Source organism: Oncorhynchus nerka, linkage group LG15, assembly GCF_034236695.1.
Source record: "Oncorhynchus nerka isolate Pitt River linkage group LG15, Oner_Uvic_2.0, whole genome shotgun sequence".
Lineage (NCBI taxonomy): Eukaryota > Metazoa > Chordata > Actinopteri > Salmoniformes > Salmonidae > Oncorhynchus > Oncorhynchus nerka.
The window spans coordinates 63,861,610-63,885,140 of NC_088410.1; the positions used below are offsets into that span (position 1 = coordinate 63,861,610).

Below are 23,531 nucleotides of genomic sequence, written 5' to 3' on the forward strand. Positions count from 1 at the left end.
ATTTACAGGGGTATATGAGGTGTGAATGTGTGTGTGTTTGGTGTATGATTTTGTGTACAGAATGGTTGTGTGTTTGTGTTTGTTTGTGTGTTTGCGTGTTTTGTGAGTTTGTAAGCTTTTCTGTATGGTGTGCGTGATCATGCATGTGTGTTTTGAGGAAGGCTGTGACAGAAGGAAGAGGCAGAGTAAATCCCCCCTGCATGCCTGAGGCCTGCTCTAAACCAGCTGGATAGTGTTTGGATGAGGGATTTCTGCCCTTTCAGTGTACCACTGGTTTGTGGAGGTGTGAGTAGGAGTGTGTGTGAAAGAAACTGTTTGTGCACCAGTACTAGGACCAGGACTATGTATGCAATTTATGTACAACCACAGCATGTACAGTATGAGTGGGTGGTGGTGTTCATGATTCTCAGGCACTGGTTTGCTGATGATGTGCCTGTGTTCATGTTGTGGTATACGTCTTTATGTATGTTTGTATGTATAGCTCTTAAACTCTTTGTGTGTGTGTGTATTGTTGAATGAGTTATGTGTGTGTATGCAGGCCTTTGTGAGCTTGTGTGTGAGCATAATCGGTGTGTCTGTGCGTGCCTGTGTGTGTACCTCCGTGTAAACTGTAAATGAGTGTGCTGTTCTGTGCTTCCCCAGGCTGTGAGATTAGCGTCATGGTTCAGGCACTCAGGCAGTGGCGACCCATCATTCACAGGAGGTTGGGCAGAGCTTGAGCCCCACAATTTTATCAACAAAAAAAGCATTTTATTTTGGCATTAATACATGTCACATATCAGTTGTCAAACAATGTAAAAAAAAAATCTAAAATCATTGAGTTAAAAAAGCGGCATACAAACAAACATTGTCTCTTTTTTGCTTTCTTGAGGATGGCAGCTCCAAAATGCAGGTGTTTCAGCTCAGCTCAGTGCTTTCTGTGGTGGTGGAGCAGCCAGCGGAAAATACGGAGCGTAGGGGTTGGTAATGTTCTCTAGTTACGACATGATTGGCTCAGTGTTCTGTCACTCATGGGGACACTACGTCACCACCAAATCTAAGGGTAGAGCTCGAAAATTCAAGTCCCTTGGGTGCTGCTATAGAGTTACATTAGAAGTGCCCATTCAAGAAGGCTCAAGGTCATTGGTCACAGATATAATGACGTCAAATCACTTTATATCTACAGTAGCTTTGATTGGACTGATCATATCAACATCATACTTTCAAAATCTTAGCTAGCAGTCATCATCATGAATCAAGTCGACAATCAACTGGAAAATTATTTTTAATACTTGTCATATGAAGATAAATAATTAAAAGAAATTATAGATACAACGTATTGGACATAAACATTACACAACAAGTTGGAAATCGCAAACTCAACAATGAGTGGCTTGGAAAGAATCAGTGGCTAACTGCAAGCATTTCAAAGCAATCACTAGCCTGCTATTAAGTGGGTTTGTGTTCCCAAGTCTGGGTTTAAGGGTCTCTTTTCCAAGTTTAAAATGTTAAACATTCAACATTAGCCATGCTGTCAATCCAGCATGATTTCTACCTCGCTCAAAGCAACTGTTAACTCGGAACTGGGAAATCTGACTTCAGTGAGTTGAAGACAACTGGGAACTTGGGAAAAAATTAGCTCTGACTGGGGAAATATGTTTTGGTCATCCAACTCAGAATTGCAAGTCAGGAACTCAGGGCTCTTTCTAGAGCTACGACCTGAAGATCACTGACGTCATCATGATTCGACCTTGTTTTTTTCAGAGTTGTCTTGAAAGCACCATAAATTCAGAGAATGCCAGACTTTGATGACAAAATTAGCCAATGAAGGACCGCCGCGCCTCCTTCCTGTTCAAGTGAGCACAGCACAAGGTGAGCCCAAAAATGTCTTGTATGCTGCTGCATAAATGATCTAATATGCCAGGGAGATATGTATACTGTAGCTAAGCAAGTAATATTAAGTGTATGTTGTGTAGTAAGCTGTTAGTAGCCCATGTGCCTCACCCCAATAATTTGATATATTTTCCCCTCTTAATTTCGCCTAATGTTCTGACTTGGTGGTGCATGTAGCCTATAACCTGTTTTAGAGATATGTAGTCATCGAAAATTGTCAGAGCTTTCATTGTCTGCTTATACAGTGGGGAGAACAAGTATTTGATACACTGACGATTTTGCAGGTTTTCCTACTTACAAAGCATGTAGAGGTCTGTAATTTTTATCATAGGTACACTTCAACTGTGAGAGACGGAATCTAAAACAAAATCCAGAAAATCACATTGTATGATCTTTAAGTAATTAATTTGCATTTTATTGCATGCAATAAGTATTTGACACATCAGAAAAGCAGAACTTAATATTTGGTATAGAAACCTTTGTTTGCAATTACAGAGATCATACGTTTCCTGTAGTTCTTGACCAGGTTTGCACACACTGCAGCAGGAATTTTACAGATCTTCTCCAGATCCTTCAGTTTTCGGGGCTGTCACTGGGCAATACGGACTTTCAGCTCCCTCCAAAGATTTTCTATTGGGTTCAGGTCTGGAGACTGGCTAGGCCACTCCAGGACCTTGAGATGCTTCTTACGGAGCCACTCCTAAGTTGCCCTGGCTGTGTGTTTCGGGTCGTTGTCATGCTGGAAGACCCAGCCACGACCCATCTTCAATGCTCTTACTAAGGGAAGGAGGTTGTTGGCCAAGATCTCACGATACATGGCCCCATCCATCCTCCCCTCAATACGGTGCAGTCGTCCTGTCCCCTTTGCAGAAAAGCATCCCCAAAGAATGATGTTTCCTGGGGTTGTATTCATCCTTCTTCTTCCTCCAAACACGGCGAGTGGAGTTTAAACCAAAAAGCTATTTTTTTGTCTCATCAGACCACATTATATTCTCCCATTCCTCCTCTGGATCATCCAGATGGTCATTGGCAAACTTCAGACGGGCCTGGACATGCGCTGGCTTGAGCAGGGGGACCTTGCGTGCGCTGCAGGATTTTAATCCATGACGGCGTAGTGTGTTACTAATGGTTTTCTTTGAGACTGTGGTCCCAGCTCTCTTCAGGTTATTGACCAGGTCCTGCCGTGTAGTTCTGGGCTGATCCCTCACCTTCCTCATGATCATTATGCCCCATAAGGTGAGATCTTGCATGGAGCCCCAGACCGAGGGTGATTGATCGTCATCTTGAACTTCTTCCATTTTCTAATAATTGCGCCAACAGTTGTTGCCTTCTCACCAAGCTGCTTGCCTATTGTCCTGTAGCCCATACCAGCCTTGTGCAGGTCTACAATTGTATCCCTGATGTCCTTACACAGCTGTCTGGTCTTGGCCATTGTGGAGAGGTTGGAGTCTGTTTGATTGAGTGTGTGGACAGGTGTCTTTTATACAGGTAACGAGTTCAAACAGGTGCAGTTATTACAGGTAATGAGTGGAGAACAGGAGGGATTTTTAAAGAAAAACTAACAGGTCAGTGAGAGCCGGAATTCTTACTGGTTGGTAGGTGATCAAATACTTATTGCATGCAATAAAATGCAAATTAATTACTTAAAAATCATACAATGTGATTTTCTAGATTTTTGTTTTAGATTCCGTCTCTCACAGTTGAAGTGATACATTTTATAGACCTCTACATGCTTTGTAAGTAGGAAAACCTTCAAAATCAGCAGCGTATCAAATACTTGTTCTCCCCACTGTATGCCCCCTTTATTTATCCTACGGTTCTGACTTGGTGTACAGGGATAACACTGTAAGAACAGCCCATGTTCTGAATTCTGTCCATTTTCAAAAGTGCTGAACAAATAGTTATATTGACTATGTCCGCCCTAGCTCGATCATGAATGTCTTCATCGAAATTACGGATTGCCTCTTATCTGCTTGTCATCCCCTTATGCCATAGTTTGTACATCTCAATTGTCACTAGAAACCACATTTGTTTAAGCCTTATCAGCTATATTTCTTTTAAAGGCAGTAAATGAGGCTGAATGAACTGTTTCGCTGCCAGACAAGGCTCCGCTGATAGCCAGGTGTAGCAGTGGGAGGTGTTGGAACTGCTGTTGGGACTCTGCTGTTGGGACAGCTTTATGTAGGCCCTAAGAGTTTGTGGGCACCGTTTGTCACCGTTATAGTGCAATTAATATATTGTTTAGTGTTGTGTAGTGGCTTTGCTGGCATGCATCCCCAATTGTTTTTGTTGTTGTTCGCCCCACCAGATGATGCTTGGCTGCCGTTTGACAAATAAAAATAATCTTGCTCTTATCCATAATAATCTCATCATGTAGGTAGCCTTCCCACACTGTCTGCGAGCTGTTGGCTAGAGCACATGTTCCAAGACCTGAGTGGGCACGTTTGCCATGTAACACAACATTTGTTGTGACAAAACCATCAGTAGAATTGAAAATGCGATGGAAACATATTTAACTTGTATTTTTTATTTGGTACATGGGAATTTAACCGCAAAACATATTTTTATGTGCACTACGTCATCACACTCAGCCTTCTATCCGCAACAAGTTCAATTTGATGGAAGCATCTCTGGTGGGAAAATGGGCATATTGTTTTTATGAGGATTTTTGAATATTCACATGAAAATCTGTCACCAATTGGATAGAAACCTAGCTACTGAGAGTGTTAAATCAACACTGAAAGTGTTGAGTCTGTGGACCCTTATAGACACCAGAAGAGTGTTAAATTAACACACTGCTTAGTGTAAAGCCTTATTCACATATTTCCCAGTGCCTTGCCTTTCAATTACATTGTAGCGTTACCAGCCATGGCTGTATTTGTTAGTGACAGGCATGGTTGTTGCGTTCTTCTGTTTTCAGTCTTATGGACTTCACTAAGTGAGATCCCAAGCAGATATGTTATTATTTTTTATTATTATTTAACCCAATACCATATGTATTTCATAAGGCTATATTTTGAGGCCCAGTTTTACTCTAGTACAGGGGCCTGAAACTCATACACATCACTTTGAACCAAAACCACACCCATCATACTTCTCAGCATGCTCTCTTGCAGGTTGAGTTTTAGAATTGTCTGTTTCAATATCTATTTTTGTGCATGTGCATTGATTGATTGATTAATCTTATGCGACACAAAGGTAAATAGAATTTTTATAAACTAATCCAATCAGTTATACTTTTTGCACCCATTACTGAGTTGTTTGTTCCAGTTTAAATGTCGTAGGTAGTTTCCTCTCAATGATCCTAAACCTGGCGGTCATTCTGAGTGCAGGTTGCAGGTGAAAACAAGTTCCAGCACTGGCTGGATTCCAATAGGAATGACACTTCATTTTGCACCCCAGTAAAGTTTTTTGAACACTGGACAATTTGCTGTACCCAAATGCCTCAAGCTCTCACACAAAATGCCAGGGCCCCTGAAGACACTCACTATAGGAATAGAGTTAAACTAGGTTTAAAGCAGGGCTTGGGTCTCCTGTGACAAAGCATTTGTTTGTGTAGTGAGATATGATAGGTGAGTGTAAATTCAAGTCCATTTTTTTTCTCACATATCACCATATAGGCACAGAGAAATGTGTTGTTTTACAGCGTCAACCATAGTAGTAGAGCACCCCTGGAGCAAATTAGCGTTAAGTACCTTGCTCAAGGGCACATCGACAAATTTTTCACCTTGTCAGCTCGGGTATTCAAACCAGCTACTTTTCGGTTACTGGCCCAACACTCTAGCCGCTCTGCATTGCTCTGCATCTCTGCACCCTCTCCTTTATCCCTCACCTCTACCTGTTTTTCCTCTTTTGGGCTGTTCTGGGTTAAGTTCAAAGAATGTGTGAACACTGAATCTCTGTGTATCTGGTTTAAGCAGTTTGGCCTCTTCAGACAAGTGTTGCACCTGACTAGGGGTTGCTGGCCAGGAAGCCCGAAACAATGCTTGTTATGTCTGCTCCTGAGGCATTGTTGTGTACATCCTGTAGATTAAGAGTATAAACAGGATATAAATAGTATAGCATGATATCGTAGACTAGCCTTAATCCCCCATAATGGTTCTACTCTTTTAGCAGTATTCCTGTTCCACTTTCACAGGAACAGGAATATCAGTCTAATTGGTTACTTATGTGGAAGAGTTTCACTCAAACCAGAGGAAATGGAAATATATTTTACTTTAGTGGGTAAGATTGTGACAGAGAGCACACCCCCAGAAAACATGTGGATTGACTGAAGGATTACCATCAGAATGTGGATAGTTTGTAGGATTTGAGGTGATTTTTCCATCCAGGATTAAACAGCATTTAGACACCATATCTGAAAGCAGCGGAGCTGAGAGGAAGGGGTCCTGTCAACAGTGCCTAGTGCTGCTGTGTCAATGTGAGCAACATCTGTTCCCCTCAGTCAGACCACTCTGTGGGTTGGGGAGATGTCATTTTGCTTAGTGTGACAACTTTCATTACACTTACCACTGACAGTCAGAGTGTTCTGTTTTCAGGCCCCAATGGAAAGCTTGGTAGTCTCTCAGGGCTTTGATGATTAGGGAGGGCACCTCTGGCCTTGTTTGCCTCCAGTTTCCATGTGAGGTGTCTAGGGCTGTGGCAGTCATGACATTTTGTGAGCCGGTGATTGTCAAGCAAATAACTGCCGGTCTCACAGTAATGGACCGTAAATGAACATAAACACGTTATCCTGGCTTTCACACATAGCCTACTAGCCACTGATGCAGACCTTTGAAACATCATACTTTTTTATTTTTATATAAAAATCCATTTAACATAGCCTACACCATCACAATAAATCCATTCTTTATTTTAGACAGGTCTAAAGAAACATGATATAAAGAAAATGTAGTTTATTCATTTAGCTATTCATTTAGCAGACAAGATTTGTTGAGAATTCCGTGGCATTCTTTTTTATTATTTTATAGTATAAAGAATACAATTGAACATAGCTGAATAAAATATAAATAATATATTCTCCAAATGATTTCCAAGGAAGTGCACACATGCGGTTATTCTGTGTTAAGCAGTTAACAAAGAAACGTGTCCACCTATATGCTTGATTTAGAGCTATTTATGCAACTTTAGTTGTGACACAAAAGTTGGGCTGTATGTTTTGATTTTTAATCCATTCTAAGGCTGCATGATGCAACTCTAATGATGATGTGAAAAAAAGTAGCGTGAAAGGCATGATCTCTGATTTAGTTTCTTGTGCTGGCTGCACACACTTCATCAGTCTCTCATTCACAATTTCACAAGCACTTGATAATATTCTCACCAGGCATCAAATTTACCAGCGTCATCCCCTTGTGTGGCCGTAGTGCCCCCTAAAACAATCCATTCCCTTTGCAGCCAAAGTGGCCATTGTGCCCTTGGGTTGAATATAATAATTCTAATTCCCTTCTCCCGGCTGCTGTGCTCCGAAACACACTCACTCACATTGCAAAATTGAAGATTTTAGAAGTAGTTCCACATTTTGCCAACTTTTCGTCAGCCAACAAGATGAGTAGGCCTAACGAATAGCAAAAGCGCTAGCCTATGTCAATCTACTATCCCCCATAGTACAAAAGTTGACCTATTCTATTGGTCAACTTGTCCTTCTGTGCAATAAATAAATATTCCAAACATTCTCTGGGACACTTGTGGGATGCTACAATTGAAGTCAGAAGATTACATACACTTAGGTTGGAGTCATTAAAACTTGTTTTTAAACCACTCCACAATTTTCTTGTTAACAAACTATAGTTTTGGCAAGTTGGTTAGGACATGTACTTTGTGCATGACACAAGTCATTTTTCCAACAGTTGTTTACAGACAGATTATTCCACTTATTATTCACTGTATCACAATTCCAGTGGGTCAGAAGTTTACATACACTAAGTTGACTGTGCCTTTAAACAGCTTGGAAAATTACAGAAAAGTATGTCATGGCTTTAAAAGCTTCTGATAGGCTAATTGACATAATTTGAGTAAATTGGCGGTGTACCTGTGGATGTATTTCAAGGCCTACCTTCAAACTCAGTGCCTCTTTGCTTGACATCATGGGAAACTCAAAAGAAATCAGCCTAGACCTCAGAAAAAAATGGTAGACCTCCACAAGTCTGGTTTAACCTTGGGAGCAATTTCCAAATGCCTGAAGGTACCACGTTCATCTGTACAAACAAGAGTATGCAAGTATTAACACCATGGGACCACGCAGCCATCATACCGCGCAGGAAGGAAATGCGATTTGTCTCCTAGAGATGAACGTACTTTGGTGCGAAAATTGCAAATCAATCCCAGAACAACTGCAAAGGACCTTGTGAAGATGCTGGAGGAAACAGGTACAGAAATATCTATATCCACAGTAAAACAAGTCCTATATCGACACAACCTAAAAGGCCACTCAGCAAGGAAAAAGGCACATGGGGACAAAGATTGTACTTTTTGGAGGAATGTCCTCTCGTCTGATGAAAAAATATATAACTGTTTGGCCATAATGACTATTGTTATGTTTGGAGGAAAAAGGGGGAGGCTTGCAAGCCGAAGAACACCATCCCAACCGTGAAGCACAGGGGTGGCAGCATCATGTTGTGGGGGTGCTTCGCAAAATAGATTGCATCATGAGGGAGGAACATTTCATAAATATATTGAAGCAACAGCTCAAGACATGAGTCAGGAAGTTAAAGCTTGGTCGCTCATGGGTCTTCCAAACGGACAATGACCCCAAGCATCCAAAGTTGTGGCAAAATGACTTAAGGACAACAAAGTCGAGGTATTGGAGTGGCCATCACAAAGCCCTGACCTCAAGCCCATAGAAAATTTGTGGGGAGAACTGAAAAAGCGTGCGCGATTAAAGGAGGCCTACAAACCTGACTCAGTTACACCAGCTCTGTCAGGAGGAATGGGCCAAAATTCACCCAACTTATTGTGGGAAGCTTGTGGAAGGCTACCTGAAACTTTTGACATAAGTTAAACAATTTAAAGGCAATGCTACCAAATGCTAATTGAATGTATGTAAACTTCTGACCCACTGGGAATGTGATGAAAGAAATAAAAGCTGAAATAAATAATTCTCTCTACTATTATTCAGATATTTCACAGTCTTAAAATAAAGTGGTGATCCTAACTGACCTAAGACAGGGAATTTTTACTAGGATTAAATGTCAGGAATTGTGAAAAACTTAGTTTGGCTAAGGTGTATGTAAACTTCCGACTTCAACTGTATATATATATCCCAAATGAATACAACCACTCGCATCAAAAAAACGTAAAAGCAATGAGGCTGATGCAACAGATCAGAATGTTTAGCTTCAAATGTTGATAAACTATTAGGCTATTTTGTTCACATTATAAGTGCAGCAATGTGCACACAACAGTAGGCTATAAGTGTGAACGTTCCCAAATGCAATCAATTAGTGGGAAAACACTGTTCTCAAAAGTGACCGCAAATGTGATTATACATGTAATGCTTTATTATAATGAAGCATTTCTATGGTGAAAATCATCTTCCCCAAACTTGAAACTCATGCGCCGCCTATGATTGCCAGTTAGGCTCTACAACGGTTGTAAAGCGGATTCATGTGCTTAATTTTAAGTAGTTATTTGGCCACTTTAGTTTTGATACAAACCTTATCAAAACATTTTGGCCTATGGGCTACGCTACATGAGGTGTGTGACTATGATTTGAAAAAAAACGCCAAAAAATGAATGCACTGTTTCTTGTCTTTACTGCACATGCTGGGCGTCATTCACACGTGATAACACATCAGCTGATAATATTGGCACCCATCAGACTATTCTTCATTCAATGTTGTCTTTACATATACTAAATAATAAGTGTGAAATGAGTTTTGATTTAGAATGGAACATTCAGTCACCTGTCCCGGTAACAGGGGCATGGGTAAAAAAATACATGTCATCTATGCACCTAAATTGTGAATTGAGGATACTTTTCCCGTTGTTCATTTTCATGCCAGCCAGGTAGGCTAGTCTCCTGTTGTAAGGCAAAGCAATGTGCTTCATGTTAAGAAAGTTGATAAATAAATATAGTAGGCCTAGCCTATAGAAAGCTGATGGGATCCTTCTCTTTTTAATAGAGGCCGCCTTCAAAACTCTGTTTTCTCAAGCAATTGCATAGACTATAGAAATATTGCGCCTGTGGCGGGCCGGGTGCAGTGCACACTGACACGGTTTGCCAGGTGCATGGTGTTTCCTCCGACCCATTGGTGCGGCTGGCTTCCAGGTTAAGTGGGCATTGTGTCAAGAAGCAGTGTGGCTTGGTTGGATTGTGTTTCGGAGGACGCACGGCTCTCGAGCTTCACCTCTCCCAAGTCCGTATGGGAGTTTCAGCGATGAGACAAGACTGTAGCTACCAATTGGATACCACGAAATTGGGGAGAAAACGGGGTAAAAGTAAACAACAAAAAAATAAGACACATTTTTTAAAATAGAAATATGGCACAACATGAGCTCCTGGGCTCTCATGGAGTGTTTGATTAGATTTTCGAATACATTTGCATTGATGTCAGTGGTTCGAGGGACAATAGATTGCCGAGTACCAGGCAGTTAGCAGGTTTGGTAGGCTACGAATGACCATCAGCAGCATCAGAGCTTGGAGAAGCCTAGTTACCAGTTACCGTGACTAAACGGTTACATGGAATTTGACTGCGTTCATGACTCATGACTGCCGGTGTGGCGGCAAAACGGTCACCGAAACAGCCCTGTCATTATCAATCCCCCTCCCCCCCCCCACACACACACACACACGCATGAACACACACACTGTGGTAGCGTTCGGTCAGACCGGATACAACCCCCCACAGAGCTGCCAGCCCTCCAGGAGCCTGGTGCCAGGTGTCTGAGTTTTATGGCTTCAGCGTGAAAACAGCGATTACCTCGCCTGTCTCCTCCAATTTAAGAGAAGAGAGAGGGAAGGAGCGAGGAAGAAAGTGGAGAGGGGAGAGAGAGACAAAAAAGTAGTTTGCCTGATAGATGGCTGGATATAAAAGATGCAGTGTATAGACAGACATACCGATAGATACAGTTGAAGTCGGAAGTTTTACATACACCTTCGCCAAATACATTTAAACTCAGTTTTTCACAATTCCTGACATTTAATCCTAGTAAAATGTCCCTGTCTTAGGTCAGTTAGGATCTCCACGTTATTTTAAGAATGTGAAATGTCAGAATAATAGTAGAGAATAATTTATTTCAGCTTTTATTTCTTTCATCAAATTCCCAGTGGGTCAGAAGTTAACAAACACTCAATTAGTATTTGGTAGCATTGCCTTTAAACTGTTTAACTTGGGTCAAACCTTTTGGATAGCCTTCCAAGCTTCCCACAATATGTTGGGTGACTTTTGGCCCATTCCTCTTGACAGAGCTGGTGTAACTGAGTCAGGTTTGTAGGCCTCCTTGCTTGCACACGATTTTTCAGTTCTGCCCACAGATTTTCTATATGATTGAGTTCAGGGCTTTCTGATCGCCACTCCAATACCCTGATTTTGTTGTCCTTAAAACCTGTTTGGGATAGGGGGCAGCAATTTCACTTTTGGATAAATAGCGTGCTCAATTTCAACTTCCTGCTACTCATTCCAATAATATAAGATATGCATATTATTAGTATATTTGGATAGAAAACACTGAAGTTAATAAAACTGTTTGAATCATGTCTGTGTGTATAACAACGTATGTAGCAGGCAAAACCCAGAGGACTAACCATTCAGAAAAAAGAACATTTGAGGTCACTGTCTATTCAATGATTTTCCATTGGGGAAATGGATTTCTCAGGCACTTGTTTGCAGTTCCTACCGCTTCCACTGGATGTCACCAGTCTTTGGAAAATGGTTGAGGTTATTCCTTTGTGAAATGAAGAAGTACGGCCATCTTGAAACAGTGTACCACTGTTGAGTGTTGGGCAGACTAGAGAAGAAGCATCAGTTTGTTGTTGTCCTGTATTGAAAACAGATAGACCCGTCTTCAATTTGATCGATTATTAACGTTTAAAAATACCTAAAGTTGTATTACAAAAGTAGTTTGAAATGTTTTGGCAAAGTTTACAGGTGACATTAGAGATATTTTGTAGTGACTTTGGGCAAATTGGAAGCTGTTTTTTTCTGGATCAAACGCGCCAAATAAATGGACATTTTGGATATACAGTGGGGAGAACATGTATTTGATACACTGCCAATTTTGCAGGTTTCCCTACTTACAAAGCATGTAGAGGTCTGTAATTTTTATCATAGGTACACTTCAACTGTGAGAGACGGAATCTAAAACGAAAATCACATTGTATGATTTTTAAGTAATTAATTTGCATTTTATTGCATGACATAAGTATTTCATACATCAGAAAAGCAGAACTTAATATTTGGTACAGAAACCTTTTTTTGCAATTACAGAGATCATATGTTTCCTGTTGTTCTTGACCAGGTTTGCACACACTGCAGCAGGGATTTTGGCCCACTCTTCCATTCAGACCTTCTCCAGATCCTTCAGGTTTTGGGGCTGTCGCTGGGCAATATGGACTTTCAGCTCCCTCCAAAGATTTTCTATTGGGTTCAGGTCTGGAGACTGGCTAGGCCACTCCAGGAACTTGAGATGCTTCTTACGGAGCCACTCCTAAGTTGCCCTGGCTGTGTGTTTCGGGTCGTTGTCATGCTGGAAGACCCAGCCACGACCCATCTTCAATGCTCTTACTGAGGGAAGGAGGTTGTTGGCCAAGATCTCGCGATACATGGCCCCATCCATCCTCCCCTCAATACGGTGCAGTCGTCCTGTCCCCTTTGCAGAAAAGCATCCCCAAAGAATGATGTTTCCACCTCCATGCTTCACGGTTGGGATGGTGTTCTTGGGGTTGTACTCATCCTTCTTCTTCCTCTAAACACGGCGAGTGGAGTTTAGACCAAAAAGCTCTATTTTTGTCTCATCAGACCACATGACCTTCTCCCATTCCTTTTTACTGTGGATTTAGATACTTTTGTACCCGTTTCCTCCAACATCTTCACAAGGTCCTTTGCTGTTGTTCTGGTATTGATTTTCACTTTTCGCACCAAAGTACGTTCATCTCTAGGAGACAGAACGCGTCTCCTTCCTGAGCAGTATGACAGCTACGTGGTCCCATGGTGTTTATGCTTGCATACTATTGTTTGTTCATATGAACGTGGTACCTTCAGGCATTTGGAAATTGCTCCCAATGTTGAACCAGACTTGTGGAGGTCTACCATTTTTTTCTGAGGTCTTGGCTGATTGCTTTTGATTTTCCCATGATATCAAGCAAAGAGGCACTGAGTTTGAAGGTAGGCCTTGAAATACATCCACAGGTACACCTCCAATTGACTCAAATGATGTCAATTAGCCTATCAGAAACTTTTAAAGCCATGACATAATTTTCTGGAATTTTCAAAGCTGTTTAAAGTCACAATCAACTTAGTGTATGTAAACCTCTGGCACACTGGAATCGTGATACAGTATAATAATCTGTCTGTAAGCAATTTTTGGAAAAATGACTTGTGTCATGCACAAAGTAGATGTCCTAACCAACTTGCCAAAACTATAGTTTGTTAATAAGAAATTTGTGGAGTGGTTGAAAAACGAGTTTTAATGACTCCAACCTAAGTGTATGTAAACTTCCGACTTCAACTGTAGGTGCATAGATAGGTAGATAGGTTGATGGATGGATAGAGGGGGAGAGATTTCTTTCAGATCTCTATATTGTCCTTTCCTGAGCCCTGAGAAGAGGAAGAGGATGTAAAGCCCCGATGTTCCAGTTCAGTCACAGTATATGAATCAGTGAGATGGCTCTCTGTGTGCCCGGGGCATTTGACTTGAATAATGATATGGATCATCATGGCTATTGGAACGGTATCTAAGAGGTGTGGGAGTTTCTCACGGTAACAGCCATAAAAATAGGATACTCACCAGATAATGGATACTCTAATGGACTTCACATCGTATATATTGTATCCAGTATACAGTACTGAACCTTGTTTCTCCCACACTGACTAGAAAAACTAATTGAGAATTTGTACTGGCAGATAGGCCTTTGATCAGGCGTTGGGTTACGGATATGTAGATTCCATGTTGTGATCATTGTTAAAATATGCAGACGTGAAACACTGGGACTGACATTCTGTTATATGTTCTGTATTACTACGTTTTGTTTGAGTCAGTATAAATACCACACCTGCAATATGCTGAATCAAAGCTGTGAGTTCCTGTCAGTCTCACATCCTTGTGCTCTGTGTTTCTGCCAGATTTGCGCTGAATGTAGATGAGAAATCACACATGAAAGAAAAGAGAGAAATCAAACAAAACCTGTTCTATGTTAATATTGAAACTCAGAGACTTGGTTGTCAGGTTTTGATGTGTAAAAACACACACACACACACACACACACACACACCATTTCAGGCTGTGCGGAGTGTGTTTTTGAGGATCAATGTGTTATTTTATGAGTATCTGACTTAGACTGGAGGCTGAGGAACACTGTGGTTTATTCTCAGTGTAGGAGCTGCAGGACCCAGAGAACACAGGACCAGGAGAGTTCTGGGAGGATGATTATTCCTCCAGGTTGAAGAGATATATTGCCATCCTCAGCTGTAATATCTTCACACCCACTTGAATCCTGCCTGAACAGATACAAAGTGTTTCACCTTGCCTAAAAGGCTGGGATGTAATCATCCCTTTCCCCAGTATTGAAAACAAATTAGCCTGGATAGCGATGGATTTGGTTTCATTTGTGAGAAAAATGCTCAAATGCTCAAATGGATAGGAGTTACTAGGGCCTGCTCTGTGCTCATCACTGTCATGTCTGTTTATGATAATGCAGTGTTATTTTCCACTGTCACTGATTTGAATATCCCCAGGCAGGGCAGGCAGAGAAGAGGCATAGTCATAGATCATGTGCAGATCATACTGTACATGGTAGTTCATCCCCATCATACCTACATTGACCTGTCACCTGCTGAGAACACTACTCTCACAGCAGCACAGAGGTTTTCACCACTACAGTGGAAATACCCTTATCACTGACAGCACCAAACTGATACAGGAAAAACATATTTCCCCACTGACAGGCCTTACGATCACATATTGACTGTTTAAATGGAGAAGAAGAATAAACTGCTGTGTTTCATTTCCATAATTGGGCCTCCTAAATGTGTTGGGGAAAGAGGAGACCGCAGCAGTGCCAGTGGCTCATCTGAAATAGATGTGAGGCGCTAGCACGGTAGCGGTGAAGGGCTTCTGAATGCTCCCTGTCCTCTGGGGCTAGACCTGTCAGACCAGCCCTGCCAGTACCAACACGCTGGCCTCAGCCCTGCCCGTCCACCCACATCCATCCCACCACCCTGGGCGCAGCCCGGTGCTGGCAAAGTCACAGGCCAGAGGTTCCAGGCCTCTAATTGATTTCTACCCACCTGTGTTGCCGGGTGCTTTCTAGAGACATGTCTTGAAAATCGAGTCTCCCTTTAAAACTATGTCGAGCCAAGCATTTTTCCTCTCTCTACCCACCCTGGTTGTGTAAGTAATGTGCCCACAGTCAGATCAGCGAGCACTGGCTGCTGCTGCCACACCAAAAGGATCTTCCTCTGTCACTGTGCCGGCCCGGTAGCATAGGCAGATATTCCCCTGGGAGAGAGCAACATGTAATCTCAGGTAATCTCTGAAGAGTCGGACACAGAATATTGTACATCAGAGTGGCCGAGTTCATATCCACAATAAACCTCTGATAGGAACAAATATACATATCAAATATGCATCATACATTTAGTCTACCACTCTCTAGTCTACTAATATACATGTAGTGCCTTCAGAAAGTATTCATACCCCTGGATTTATTCCACATGTTGTTATGTTACAGCTTGAATTCAAAATGGATTAATCCCATTTTTTTTCTCAACCACCTCCACACAATACCTCATAATGACCAAATGAAAACATGTTTTTAGACATTTTAGCATTAAAAAAAATGACAATACAGAAATATCCCCACACCCCTGAGTCAATACTTTGTAGAATCACCTTTGGCAGCAATTACAGATGTGAGTCTTGCTGGGTAAGTCTCTAAGAGCTTTCCACACCTGGAATGTGCAACATTTGCCATAATGTTTTCAAAATGCTTTAAGCTCTGTAAAATTGGTTGTCCATCATTGTTAGACAAACATTTTCAGGTCTTGCCATAGATGTTCAATGAGATTTAAGTTAAAACTGTAACTCAGCCACTCAGGAACATTCAGTATCTTCTTGGTAAGCAACTCCAGTATAGATTTGGCCTTGTGTTTTAGGTTATTGTCCTGCTGAAAGATTAATTCATCTCCCAGTATCTGGTGGAAAGCAGGATTTTGCCTGCACTTAGCTCCTTTCCATTCATTTTTTATCCTGAAAAACTCCCCAGTCCTTAACGATTACAAGCATACCCATAACGTGATGCAGCCACCACTATGCTTCAAAATATGGAGAGTGGTACTCAATAATATGTTGTCTTGGATTTGCCCCAAACATAACACTTTGTATTCAGGACAAAAAGTAAATTGCTTTGCCACATATTTTGCAGTGTTTCTTTAGTGACTTGTTGCAAACAGGACCCATGTTTTGGAATATTTGTATTCTGTACAGGCTTCCTTCTTTTTACTCTGCCTACTAGGTTAGTATTGTGGCATAACTACAATGTTGTTGTAGTTACTCCAATCACAGCCATTAAACTCTGTAACTGTTTTAAAGTCACCATTGGCATCATGGTGAAATCCCTGAGCGATTTCTTCCTCTCCGACAACTGAGTTAGGAAGGACGCCTGTATCTTTGTAGTGACCTGGTGTATTGATACACCATACAAAGTGTAATTAATAACTTCACCATGCTCAAAGGAATATTCAATGTCTGCTTTTTTTTGCCCATCTACCAATATATGCCCGTCTTTGCGAGGCGTTGAGAAACCTCCCTGGTCTTTGTGGTTGAATCTGTGTTTGAAATTCACTGCTCAACCGAGGGACCCTACAGATAATTGTATGTGTGGGGTACAGAGATGTGAGTCCTTCAAATATCATGTTAAAAAACATTATTGCACACAGTGAGTCCATGCAACTTATTATGTTACTTGCTAAGCACATTTTTACTCCTGAACATATTTAGGCTTGCCATAACAAAATCAATACTTATTGACTCAAGACATTCCAGCCTTTCATTTTTTAATAATTTGTCAAAATTACGAAAAACATAATTCCACTTTGACATTATGGGATATTGTGTGTAGGCGAGTGACATTTTTTTTTAAATGTAATAAATTTTACATTCAGGCTGTAAAACAAATGTGTAAAAAGCCAAGGGGTGTGAATACTTTCTGAAGGCACTGTATACATTGATATGCATTACAATTCTGGACCATAATATTAAACATTTTCTGAACAACAAGACAACAAGTCCATGCTAGGTAAAGCTCCGCCTTATCTCAGTTCACTGGTCACGATGGCAACACCCATCCATAGCACGCGCTCCAGCAGGTGTATCTCACTGATCATCCCTAAAGCCAACACCTCATTTGGCCGCCTTTCGTTCCAGTTCTCTGCTGCCTGTGACTGGAACGAATTGCAAAAATCGCTGAAGTTGGAGACTTTTATCTCCCTCACCAACTTCAAACATCTGCTATCTGAGCAGCTAACCGATCGCTGGAGCTGTACATAGTCTATCGCTAAATAGCCCACCCATTTTTACCTACCTCATCCCCATACTGTTTTTATTGATTTACTTTTCTGCTCTTTTGCACACCAATATCTCTACCTGTACATGACCATCTGATCATTTATCACTCCAGTGTTAATCTGCAAAATTTTAATTATTCGCCTACCTCCTCATGCCTTTTGCACACAATGTATATAGACTCCCCTTTTTTTCTACTGTGTTATTGACTTGTTAATTGTTTACTCCATGTGTAACTCTGTGTTGTCTGTTCACACTGCTATGCTTTATCTTGGCCAGTTGCAAATGAGAACTTGTTCTCAACTAGCCTACCTGGTTAAATAAAGGTGGAAAAAAAGAGAAAAAGTGAGCCATATGCACACAATGTGTATTTAATACAAATTCAATACAATGTCAACTCAGATTGTATAGGCTTATTGTTGGATGTGCAGTATGATTTATAACACCCTTCACTCACCCAGCTGTTAGATCAGCCGGACTAGTACATGTCACAGTTAATGTATGTAGTATGCTCCTTATTTGATATAAAAAGGAGGAGAATTAGGAGGACACCGATATGATGAAGTACTTTACTGAAATCTCTGACTCACTTTCATTTTTTCTAGCTTTTGTTCATCAGAGGTAACCTGCCCCTAACAGGTTGATTGACATTCGGACTGATTAACTTCAACTCAGTGTTGGCTTTTTTTCACCTGTTTTTGGCTGAGTAAAAGCTCATTAAAAGACAGAAACTAACCTCTGCACAAAAGCACAGCAACAAGAATAATTTCACAGATGTATTCTACCCTGTTAGCCATATCAACTGAGTCCCCGAGAAGTCTGCAGGCTGGTGCTGTGTAGGCTGGGTGATATCTCCAGCCTAACCCTCCGCTGAGAAACTATACAGAATGTCAGGCATTTCAGTCCAAACATAGAACCAGACCTGGGCTCAAATACTATTTGAAATCTTTCAAATATTTTAAACATCTGCTGTTTGGGTGGGATTTTTACTTTTGGGACTTGTCTATTGTTCCCATTGAAACAGGCAAGGTCAATCAAACACAGCTAAAGTATTCAAAATGATTTCAAATAGTATTTGAAACCAGGTCTGTACAAAACCTGGTGTGCATGTATTTGACTCATAAATGTATTCTAACATACCGGTGTGACTGTTTATTTTCACTTTGTCAGCAGCAAACTAAATCTATTACTCTCAGTTTCACTGAAATGTTGCGCTGTCAGTAGCCTATTTAGCAGATATGAATTTGTTATTCATGCTGTTATTTAGGTTAAAACCCAGCTAGCACATTTGTTTCCTTGGAAGTTGTGGGAACTTATGTTTTTGGTTTCCTATGGTGTGGGAATGAAGCCATATATTTCCTGACCGGTAAAACTGAACGTTTTTTAAACCTCCTGAGAACAGACGTTAAAATTCCTCCTGGACACGCCATCATGAGGCCTCAAATAGTGACCAGAGTTACTTTCCTGACGACACAGGCGGCTTCATCAACAACAACAGGAAATGTGTGTTATATGAAAAGTTGTATTAAAAAATACCCGGCTTGATAAACTACACTGAACAAAAATATGAACGCAACATATAAAAGTGTTGTTTCACGAGCTGAAATAAAAGATCCCAGAAATATTCCATATGCACAAAAAGCTTATTTCTCTCAAATGTTGTGCACAAATTTGTTTACATCCCTGACAGGCATATCAAGAAGCTGATTAAACAGCATGTTCAGAACAAAGGTGCACCTTGTGCTGGGGACAATAAAAGGCCACTATAAATGCCACAGGCCACTATAAAAACACAATGCCACAGATGTCTCAAGATTTGAGGGAGCATGCGATTGGCATGCTGACAGCAGGAATGTCCACCAGAGCTGTTGCCGGAGAATTGAATGTTCATTTCTCTACCATACGCCTCCAACGTTGTTTTAGAGAAATTGGCAGTGCGTCCAACCAGCCTAATAACCGCAGCTCACGTATAACCACCCCAGCCCAGGACCTCCACATCCGGCTTCTTCAGCTGCGGGATCATCTGAAACCAGCCTCCCAGACAGCTGATGAAACTGTGGGTTTGACTTCAGTGGGCCAATGCTCATCTTCTCTGGCCACTTGCACGCTGGAGAAGTGTGCGCTTCACGGATTAATCTCGGTTTCAACTGTACCGGATGTACAGTTGGCAGACAGTGTGTATGGCATCGTGTGGACGAGTGGTTTGCTGATGTCAGAGTTGTGAACAGAGTGCCCCATGGTGGTGGGGTTATAGTATGGGCAGGCATAAGCTACGGACAACAAACACAATTGCATTTTATGAATGACAATTTGAATGCACAGAGATACCGTGACGAAATCCCAAAGCCCATTGTCGTGCCAGTCATCCACCACCATCACCTCATGTTTCAGCATGATAATGCACAGGCTCATGTCGCAAGGATCTGTACACAATTCCTGGAAGCTGAAAATGTCCCAGTTCTTCCATGGCCTGCATACTTACCAAGCATGTCACCCATTGAGTGTGTTTGGGATGCTCTGGATCGACGTGTACAACAGCGGGTTCCAGTTCTCGCCAATATCCAGCAACTTCGTACAGCCATTAAAGAGGAGTGGGACAACATTCCACAGGCCACAATTTACAGCCTGATCAACTCTATACGAAAGAGATGTGTCGCGTTGGCAAATGGTGAACACACCAGATACTGACTGGTTTTCTGATCCACCCCCTTACTTTTTTGTTAAGGTATCTGTGACCAACAGATGCATATCTGTATTCCCAGTCATGTGAAATCCATATATTAATTAATTAATTAATTGCATATCTGTATTCCCAGTCATGTGAAATCCATATATTAATTAATTAATTAATTGCATATCTGTATTCCCAGTCATGTGAAATCCATATATTAATTAATTAATTAATTGCATATCTGTATTCCCAGTCATGTGAAATCCATATATTAATTAATTAATTAATTGCATATCTGTATTCCCAGTCATGTGAAATCCATATATTAATTAATTAATTAATTGCATATCTGTATTCCCAGTCATGTGAAATCCATATATTAATTAATTAATTAATTGCATATCTGTATTCCCAGTCATGTGAAATCCATATATTAATTAATTAATTAATTGCATATCTGTATTCCCAGTCATGTGAAATCCATATATTAATTAATTAATTAATTGCATATCTGTATTCCCAGTCATGTGAAATCCATATATTAATTAATTAATTAATTATATTAGTTACTAATTAATTAATTTAAATTGACTGATTTTATTATGAACTGTAAATCGGTAAAATCATTGAAATTGTTGCGTTTATATTTTTGTACAGTAGGCTAATTCCCCAGTCAAGCAGATACAACTGGTAGTCGTTTTTGTTGTGAAGTGCATTAGCAAAAAGCTTGGTCCTTTCTTTAGAACAAAATGCAATTTACCACTTGACTGTATTATATCACCCTGTCACAGGCCCTCCCAGTCAACACCACCTCATAAGATGGCCTGCTGCAGTTGTCCAGTTTGCAGCCGAACATGCATCATAGAGAAGACCAGCAAGAGAGCCCTCATCAGCATCATTCAGACATGCCCTCTCTGTGAGCAGCACTATGAATGGAGTAATCACTTTCAGTCACACACTGTGGATGTGTTGAGCGCCAGGTCTCTCTCCATTCAGAGACGCCAGTACCAAGACCCTGTTCTACTACCAATGGCAGTTAGCATAGGTGATATCTGACAAACAAAAATATACTAACTGCCATTGGTAGTAGAACAGGGTCTTGGTACTAGCGTCCACGCTGACAGACGGGCTTGATACTGATGGCTCTGAATGGCGAGAGACCTGGCACTCGGCATAAATGTTTTACTTGTCACAACTTTTACTTGTATTGTCTTTTTTAAATTATTGAATGGTATCAGTCAATATGGGGAGGGAGAAACCCTGTGTATTCTGCACCAGGATCGGGGAACTCCTGTTGTATACGGAAAACAACATTGGAAGGTATGACCACTCTGACATGTTTGCCAAGGTAGCCCCATTACCACCAGACAAAATGTTGATTGGCACTGTATCTGTATCGGCTGGGCATGACAATAAAAGGTGAAAGGTGTCCATTGTTATATTAGCAGAACATTGCTTCTATGGTATGATGTAAGTGGTTGTTTATTCAACACGGACCTGTTGCTACATTTGAAAGTTAGCAAAACACTTAGTTTAGAATATCTACATAAATTCAGCAATTGCATTCTTTTCATATTACTCTGTAGGCTACTGACCTATTCAAAGCTTCCTCCGTCATCTCACCATACAGCTGCCTGTAGTTATTCAACTCAACCTGCAGGAGGTTTGTTTGTTATGATTGAGTAGAGGGAAACAGCTGCTGGAAAGGTCTGACAGATAGGTGTGTCTTGGTGATGGCAAGGACACACCCCCAAGAAACACAGACATCAAACCACACCCCCAAGCCAACTCACATTTGGCTTTTGTCATGGCCGCCAGGATTTCTTGAGAAGCAAGCCAAGAAATGTGGCCAAATCAGCAGGTGCAGTTACCCTTTAAATACCCAGTACAACACCCCATGGCAAAATGGATAGAATTTCAGGAAATTACCTTCCAGACCTGAGTCCGGAATATAAATATACATTCAGTGGACAGTTTATTAGGTACACCACCCAGTTCACGAAAATGGTTCACTCCTACAGACAGTGAGTCACGTGGCCATGGTTTGCTATATAAAGCAGGCAGAGAGGCATTCCGTTACTGTTCAATTGAATGTTAGATTGGGCAAAACAAGTGACCTAAGCGACTTTGAGCGTGGCATGATCGTTGGTGCCTACCAGGCACGCTAGTTCCAGTACCTCAGAATTGGCCGGTTCTTACGGGCTTTTCACGCAGAGTAGGGTGTAGGGCTTACCGAAAATGGTTTGACAAACAAAAAACATCCAGTCAGCGGAAGTCCTGTGGGTGAAAACATTTAGTTGATGAGAGGTCGAAGGAGAATGGCAAAAATCATGCAAGCTCACAGACGGGCCCGCAAACAGGCAAATAACGGCTTTGTATAACAGTGGTGTGCAGAACGGCATCTCGGAACGCACAGCTCGTCGGTCCTTGTAAAGGATGGGTTATTATAGCAGACGACCACAATGGGTTCCTCTTCTATCAGCTAAAAACAAGAAGTGGATCCGGTGGGCACATGATCACCAATTCGGGACAATTGAGGAGTGGAAAAACAAAGCCTGGTCGGACGAATTCTGGTTTCTGTTTCGTAATGCTGCAGGCAGAGTCAGGATTTGGCTTAAGAGTCCATGGCCCCATCCTGCCTGGTGTCAACGGTACAGGCTGGTGACGGTGGTGTAATGTTGTGGGGAAGGTTTTCCTGGCACACGTTGGGTTCCTTGATACCAATTGAGCAACATTTCCAACCCCCGAATAATTCAGGCTTTTCTGGAAGCAAAGGGGTGTCCGACCCAGTACTAGATGGATGTATCTAATTAACTGGCCACTAAGTGTATATATGTACTGTATGTGAATGGTATGTATAGACAGTATGTGAATAGAAAAGGTGTGTACAGCAGTAGTTATATAACATGAATACAGTATACACATAGTGTTCAATGACTATGTACATAGGGCAGCAGTCTAATAGGCTGACCACACCACTCGCGTCGCGTGCGCGAGTGTTGCAAAATAAATGTAGAAATCTATGTTATTCAATTATTGCACCCACACTGCTCGCGCGTGTCAACGAGCGTCTGCGTTGCCAAGTGCTAAAATAGAACTCCTTTCTATTTCTGACGCAGATCGCGCTGCAAGTCCTGCCTCTCCCATCTCCTCATTGGTTTATAGAAGCAGGTACCCACGTGCCGTCTCCTCATTGGTTATACCCACGTGGGTGATTGAAAGACGAACTGTGTTGCCGGTTGGTGTAGTAATACTATGAATGTTTAGATGC

At 41.3% G+C, this 23,531-nt stretch overlaps 1 protein-coding gene across 2 annotated transcripts in view; it reads left to right on the forward strand.

Annotated features, from left to right (window-relative positions):
• The window catches only part of LOC115143106 (leucine-rich repeat neuronal protein 1-like), a 41,547-nt gene that overhangs the window by 13,344 nt on the left and 4,672 nt on the right, over positions 1 to 23,531 (forward strand). The window contains exon 2 of one of the 2 annotated variants that reach the window (XM_065001792.1): positions 1,744 to 1,851. The exons of the other annotated variant lie outside the window; for it this stretch is intronic. The gene's annotated coding sequence lies outside the window, so the exon portion shown is untranslated. The remainder of the gene's footprint in view (positions 1 to 1,743; positions 1,852 to 23,531) is intronic. 2 annotated transcript variants of the gene reach the window in all.